The sequence below is a fragment of the Staurois parvus genome, unplaced genomic scaffold (assembly GCF_062004578.1).
Source record: "Staurois parvus isolate SC_StPar_1 unplaced genomic scaffold, SC_StPar_1.0 ptg000636l, whole genome shotgun sequence".
NCBI classification, from domain to species: Eukaryota; Metazoa; Chordata; class Amphibia; order Anura; family Ranidae; genus Staurois; species Staurois parvus.
Window position 1 is genome coordinate 11,673,390 of NW_028318432.1, and position 6,682 is coordinate 11,680,071.

Consider the following 6,682-nt stretch of genomic DNA (forward strand, 5'->3'; position numbering starts at 1 on the left):
ACCAGACCATTGTAAGCCACTGTTCCTGATCGCCACCACACCAGACCAGTCTAAGCCAGCAAGAGTGCTCCTGATCACCGCCAGACCAGTGTAAGCCATCAAAAGTGTTCCTGAATGCTACCACACCAATGACATTGTCTCCTGAGCAGTGCAGTGGGTAACAGTGTTCCTGATTGCCATCATATCAGTAGTGTCACCAGAGCCCGTACAGCCAGCAACACTCTTCTGATCACTGCCACACTACTATAGTGTTGCTTCTGCCTGCCACATGTATGGACCTTGACCTGTTTATTGACCATGTTGCTGCCTGCTTTTTCGAACAATCCTTTGCCTGTTTGCAAAACATGTCTGCCTGCCACCTGAACTTGACCCATCTGCATGTCCCATTGACTACGTTCTGGCAAGAAACTAGTCCCAGCCTTCCCCTGCGGACAACTGCCTTCCTGGAACCACAAGAATCCTTTTGTTCTTTTCTTCAGCCTTCTCCACTTCCTGGCCAGTGAACATGGCATTCCTGAGGGCAGTCATGTACCAATAGCCTCGGCTTGCTTAGCTTAAAGGAATGGGGACTGCTATAGGTGGTACTACACCAAAATATATTCTCTGACCACTTGTACAGAGACAACCATTACAATTCACTGGTTTTGATAAAATTAGTTGATTTTTGTCATACACAAGATACAATGTCCCATACATAATCAGTCCAAACACTGAAAACGTTTCACACGTGTTATCCATATACAGTTGTGTTCAAAATAATAGCAGTGTGTTGAAAAAAGTGAATAAAGCTCAAAATCCTTCTAATGGTTTTAATTTCCATACACACAAATGCATTGAGAACACTACACATTCTATTCCAAATCAAAACATGAAGAAAAATATATCAAATTTGTGTTGTTCCTCTAAACAAATTGAAGAAAAGTGAATATTAGACTGTTCAAAAAAATAGCAGTGTTTGTATTTTTCTTTACAAACTCAAACATTCACTATATAAACTGAAAAATGTTTGAAGATTTTGCTTTCCTTTGAATCACTTAATGAATATTTAGTTGTATAAGCACTGTTTCTGAGAACTGCTGTACATCTGTGTTGCATGGAGTCAACCAATTTCTGGCCCCTGTGAACAGGTATTCCAGCCCAGGATGATTGGACTACATTCCACAGCTCTTCTCTATTTCTTGGTTTTGCCTCAGAAACTGTATTTTTGATGTCACCCCACAAGTTTTCTATTGGATTAAGATCCGGGGATTGGGCTGGCCACTCCATAACGTCAATCTTGTTGGTCTGGAACCAAGATGTTACACGTTTACTGGTGTGTTTGGGGTCGTTGTCTTGTTGGAACACCCATTTCAAGGGCATTTCCTCTTCAGCATAAGGCAGCATGACCTCTTCAAGTATTCTGATGTATTCAAACTGATCCATGATCCCTGGTATGCGATAAATAGGCCCAACACCGTAGTATGAGAAACATCCCCATATCATGATGCTTGCACAACCATGCTTCACTGTCTTCACAGTGTACTGTGGCTTGAATTCAGTGTTTGGGGGTCGTCTGACAAACTGTCTCCGGCCACTAGACCCAAAAAGAACAATCTTACTTTCATCAGTCCACAAAATGTTGCGCCATTTCTCTTTAGGGCAGTCAATGTGCTCTTTGGCAAGTTGTAACCTCTTCAGCACGTCTTTTTTTCAACAGTGGGACTTTGCGGGGGGCTTCTTGCAGATAGCTTGGCTTCACATAGGCGTCTTCTAATTGTAACAGTACTCACAGGGAACGTTAGACCTTCTTTGATCTTCCTGGAGCTGATTGTTGGCTGAGTCCTTGCCATTTTGGCTATTCTTCTATCCATTCGAATGGTAGTTTTTCGCTTTCTTCCACGTCTTTCAGGTTTTGGTTGCCATTTTAAAGCATTTGCGATCATTTTAGCTGAGCAGCCTATCATTGTCTGCACTTCCCCTCTCCAATCAACTTTTTAATCAAGGTACGCTGTTCTTCTGAACAATGTCTGGAACTACCCATTTTCCTCAGAATTTCAGAGAGAAATGCACTGTAACCAGCACGTACAACATTTGCTGCCTTCCTTCCTTAAATAAGGGCAATAATTGGCACTTGTTTTTCAAAGAATGAATGACCTCACTAATAGAACTCCACACTGCTATTATTTTGAACATGCCCCTTTCAATTAGTGATTCAATTACACAGAATCAGCAGCATGCATGTCATGACTGTTGGGTCTGTAGGATTTCTATTACTCTACTACACCTGCTAGTAAATTAGGGGTACCAGAATGTGTTTTGGGGTGAAATTCCAAGTATACCCATGCTGTGTTTGAAAAATATCTTATTAAATTAACTAATTTGTATTAAAAAAACAAAACACCATTCCTCTTAAAAAATACCTTTGAGTTTTTACTCTACAAAATGGTGTGATTTTGTAGGTGTTTCCACTGTCCTGTTACTCAAGGGCCTCCATAATTGTGAAAGGTAGTCAGAAGATGAAATGACTAGTTTATTGTGCAGGATAACGATATCCCCACAATGGCCAATCAAGAAGCCTAAAACCTGGCATCTGGAGGTGTAACCACCGCATCACTGGAAGTTGGGGGTTCTGGGGGTTTAGTTCCACTTCAAAGGACAGCTATAGACATAGCATAACACTTTCAAACAGTGGTCTCTAAACTGTGGTCCTTTGCATTCCTTTATCCAGGCTTTGGGGCACTATTCCTCCCACTGACGCCTACACCGGGGCACTGTTCCTCCCACTGATAGCAACAATTGGCACTATTCCTTCACTGACGCCTACAACGGATCACTGTTCCTCCCACTGATAGCAACAATTGGCGATATTCCTTCCACTGACACCTTGTCAGGGCAGGGCTGTGGAACGGACAGGTAGGCCTAGTGGCAGGGTAATGCACTGGCTGACGACAACCACCACCAACAGACTGAAGTCCCTCAGGGCGCGGAGTCTAAGTCCCAGGCTGCCCTTCACCAGGGCCCCTGATGGTGGGGATGGACTTGACGCAACCAGGGACCAGGTCGCGGCCCCCGAGACACCCCAGCTGCGGTAATGGCCGCCGCCAATGGCGTGTAGCTGGTGAGAATGACAATAGCGTAGTCAGACAAGCCGGGTCAATAACAACGGGACAAAACAGTACAGAACAGTAGACAGAGAATCACAGGTCACGGGCCGGGTTCAGCAACGGAAGGTCAGATCAAAGGGAAACACAGAGAATGGTCTTAGTACAAGCCGAGTCAGAATACCAGAAGAGTCACGAGCGTATACACAGAGCTGTAGCAAGACAAAGACACAAGACACAAGTGCAAAGAGCATGTGCAGATCCCAGGCTTATATGTACTCAGCCACACCCCTCTGGGGGATAAACCTCAGAGACCTGAAGGCATAAAAGATTCCCATCATGCTCAGCAGAAATCCAAGATGGATGCTAGCACATGGAGTAACAAAACCTCTGGGAAAAGGTAGGACCTTGACAGTACCTCCTCCTCAAGGGCCCCTCCCCCTCCGCGGCTCAACAAAAGGTTTCTGAGGAAAGTGGGTATGAAAAGCGCGGAGGAGGACAGGAGCATGGACATCCGCGGAAGGAACCCAGGAACGCTCCTCGGGACCATAACCGCGCCAATGAACCAGGAACTGTAATCGGCCGCGCACCAATCGAGAGTCCAGGATCCGGCTCACCTCATACTCCTCATGACCGTCAACCCGAATGGGACGGGGCCGAGGCAGAGAGGTAGTGAAGCGATTGCAGATCAGAGGTTTCAACAGTGATACATGAAAGATATTGGAGATCCGCATCCCAGGTGGAAGGGCAAGGGCATAGGCCACCGGATTCACCTTGCGGAGAATGCGAAAAGGACCGACAAAACGGGGAGCTAGTTTGGGTGTGGGCACCCGAAGATTGAGGTTACGAGTAGACAACCACACCCGATCGCCGACCTGGTATGAAGGAGAGGGCAACCGTCTGCGATCAGCCTGGAACTTCTGACGCTGAGCCGAGTCCCTCAAAGCCCTCTGGATCTGCCCCCATGAAGAACGCAGGGCAGCAAGATGGTTCTCCACAGCCGGAATGTCCTGTGGTGAGAACCTCTCAGGTAATACCGCGGGTTGGTACCCATAGTTGGCCATGAAGGGGGACATCCCGGAGGAGGAGTTGACCGCTGAGTTCCTGGCAAACTCTGCCCAATGCAGGAGATCGGCCCAATCGTCCTGATGGTCCGAGATATAACACCGAAGGAATTGTTCTAAGGCCTGATTGGAACGCTCCGCAGCCCCATTGGACTGCGGGTGGTAGGCTGAAGAAAAGGAGAGACTAATGCCCAACTGGGAGCAGAAGGCGCGCCAGAATCTGGACACGAACTGACTCCCGTGGTCCGAGACAATCACCTTGGGCAACCCATGCAGGCGAAAAATCTCCCTGGAAAAGACCGTGGCCAGTTCTTGCGCTGTTGGTAATTTCCTGAGTGGAATACAATGGCACATTTTGGAAAAACGATCGACGACCATGAGGATGACCATATGGCCCCGAGACACAGGGAGGTCTACAATAAAGTCCATACCCAGGTGTGACCAAGGACACTCCCCATTGGGAATGGGTTGCAGAAGACCCATTGGAAGATGCCGTGGAGATTTATTCCGGGCACAGATCGAACATGCCGCTACATAAGAGGCGATGTCGGCACGGAGAGTTGGCCACCAGAACAACCGAGAGACGACCCAAGACAACTGGTTCCTCCCCGGATGCCCGGCAGTTTTGGAGTTATGGTAGGTACGCAGCAGACGGGTGCGCAACCCCTCGGGTACAAAACATCTACCCTCCGGTCTCTCGGGAGGAGCGTCAGTTTGAGCCGCCAAAATCTGCTCCCCAAGGGGAGAAGTCAGACTGGTACGAATGGCAGCCAGGATATGATCCGGAGGTATGACAGAGGTTGGCTCAGAGTCCTCCCTGGACAACTCAGAGTATTGCCGCGATAATGCATCAGCCCTGACATTCTTGGAACCAGGCAAATAGGAGACCACATAGTTGAACCGCGACAAGAACAAGGCCCATCTGGCCTGACGGGGTGTCAATCTTTTGGCCTCCGAAAGATAAGTCAGGTTCTTATGATCGGTAAGAATGAGGACCGGAACTGCGGAGCCCTCGAGCAGGTGCCTCCATTCCTTGAGAGCCAGAATGATTGCCAACAACTCCCTATCTCCAATCTGGTAGTTGCACTCTGCAGAGGAAAGCTTCCTGGAGTAGAACCCACAGGGAAGTAGGGGTCCATCGGGCGACCGACGTTGAGACAGGAGAGCGCCTACTCCCGTCTCGGATGCATCAACCTCAAGGACGAAGGGCAATCCAGGATTGGGATGAGACAGTATCGGAGCCGAAGCGAAGGCGGATTTCAGAGCCTCAAAAGCTACGATGGCCTCAGATGGCCACTCGTGAGGATTGCTGCCCTTCTTGGTTAGGTCTGAGAGAGGTTTTGCCAGCGTGGAGAAGTTCCTGATGAACTTCCGATAGTAGTTGGCGAAACCCAAAAAGCGCTGAATGGGCCGAAGACCATTGGGACGAGGCCACTGCAGAACTGCCGAAACCTTCTGAGGGTCCATGGAGAATCCCTCCGCAGAAATGATGTAGCCTAAAAAGGCAACTTGGGATCGATGGAATTCGCACTTCTCAAGTTTACAAAAAAGTTCGTTCTCACGTAATCGTTGCAGCACCTGCTTGACATCCTGGATATGGGACTCCATGGAGGCAGAGTAAACCAGGATGTCATCCAAGTAAACTACCACGCACTGCTGCAACAAGTCACGAAGGACATCATTTATGAATTCCTGAAAAACTGCGGGCGCGTTACACAACCCGAAGGGCATCACCAGGTATTCGTAGTGCCCGGTTCTGGTGTTAAACGCGGTCTTCCACTTATCCCCCTGTTTGATCCGTACGAGGTTGTACGCCGCCCTAAGGTCAAGGTTGGTAAAGACTGTTGCCCCCTTAAGGCGGTCGAACAACTCAGTAATCAAGGGAATCGGGTATGCATTCTTCGTGGTGATTCGATTGAGACCCCTATAATCGATGCAAGGCCTCAATTCACCACCCTTCTTCTTTACAAAGAAAAAGCCCGCTCCTGCTGGGGAAGTAGACTTACGAATGTGCCCGCGGGAAAGCGCATCCGCAACGTACTCCTCCATGGCCTTATTCTCCGCAACCGAGAGAGGATACACCCTGCCACGCGGAGAAGTGGCACCGGGTTGCAAGGATATGGCGCAGTCGTAAGGACGATGAGCAGGTAAGGCACCAGCGCGTACCTTATCAAACACGTCCTGGTACTCCCCATAATCAGTGGGCAACGCAGAGTCCGAGGAGGCACACAACACCTTAACCGGCCCACGGATGCACCCGGCCCCACACTGTGGAGACCACGAGAGAATCTCGGCAGTTTGCCAATCGAAGGTTGGATTGTGCATCTGGAGCCAGGGATACCCCAAGACCACCGAATAGTGCGGAGAAGAAATCACCTGGAAACAGGCCAACTCCCTGTGAACAGCCCCAATAGCTACTTCAACTGGCATAGTCTCGTGGGTAACCTGCGGTGGTTGCAGGGGCCTGCCATCTATTGCCTCGAGAACCAATGGGGTAACTCGAGCCTGCAGGGGAATGGAGTGCTGGGCAGCAAACGA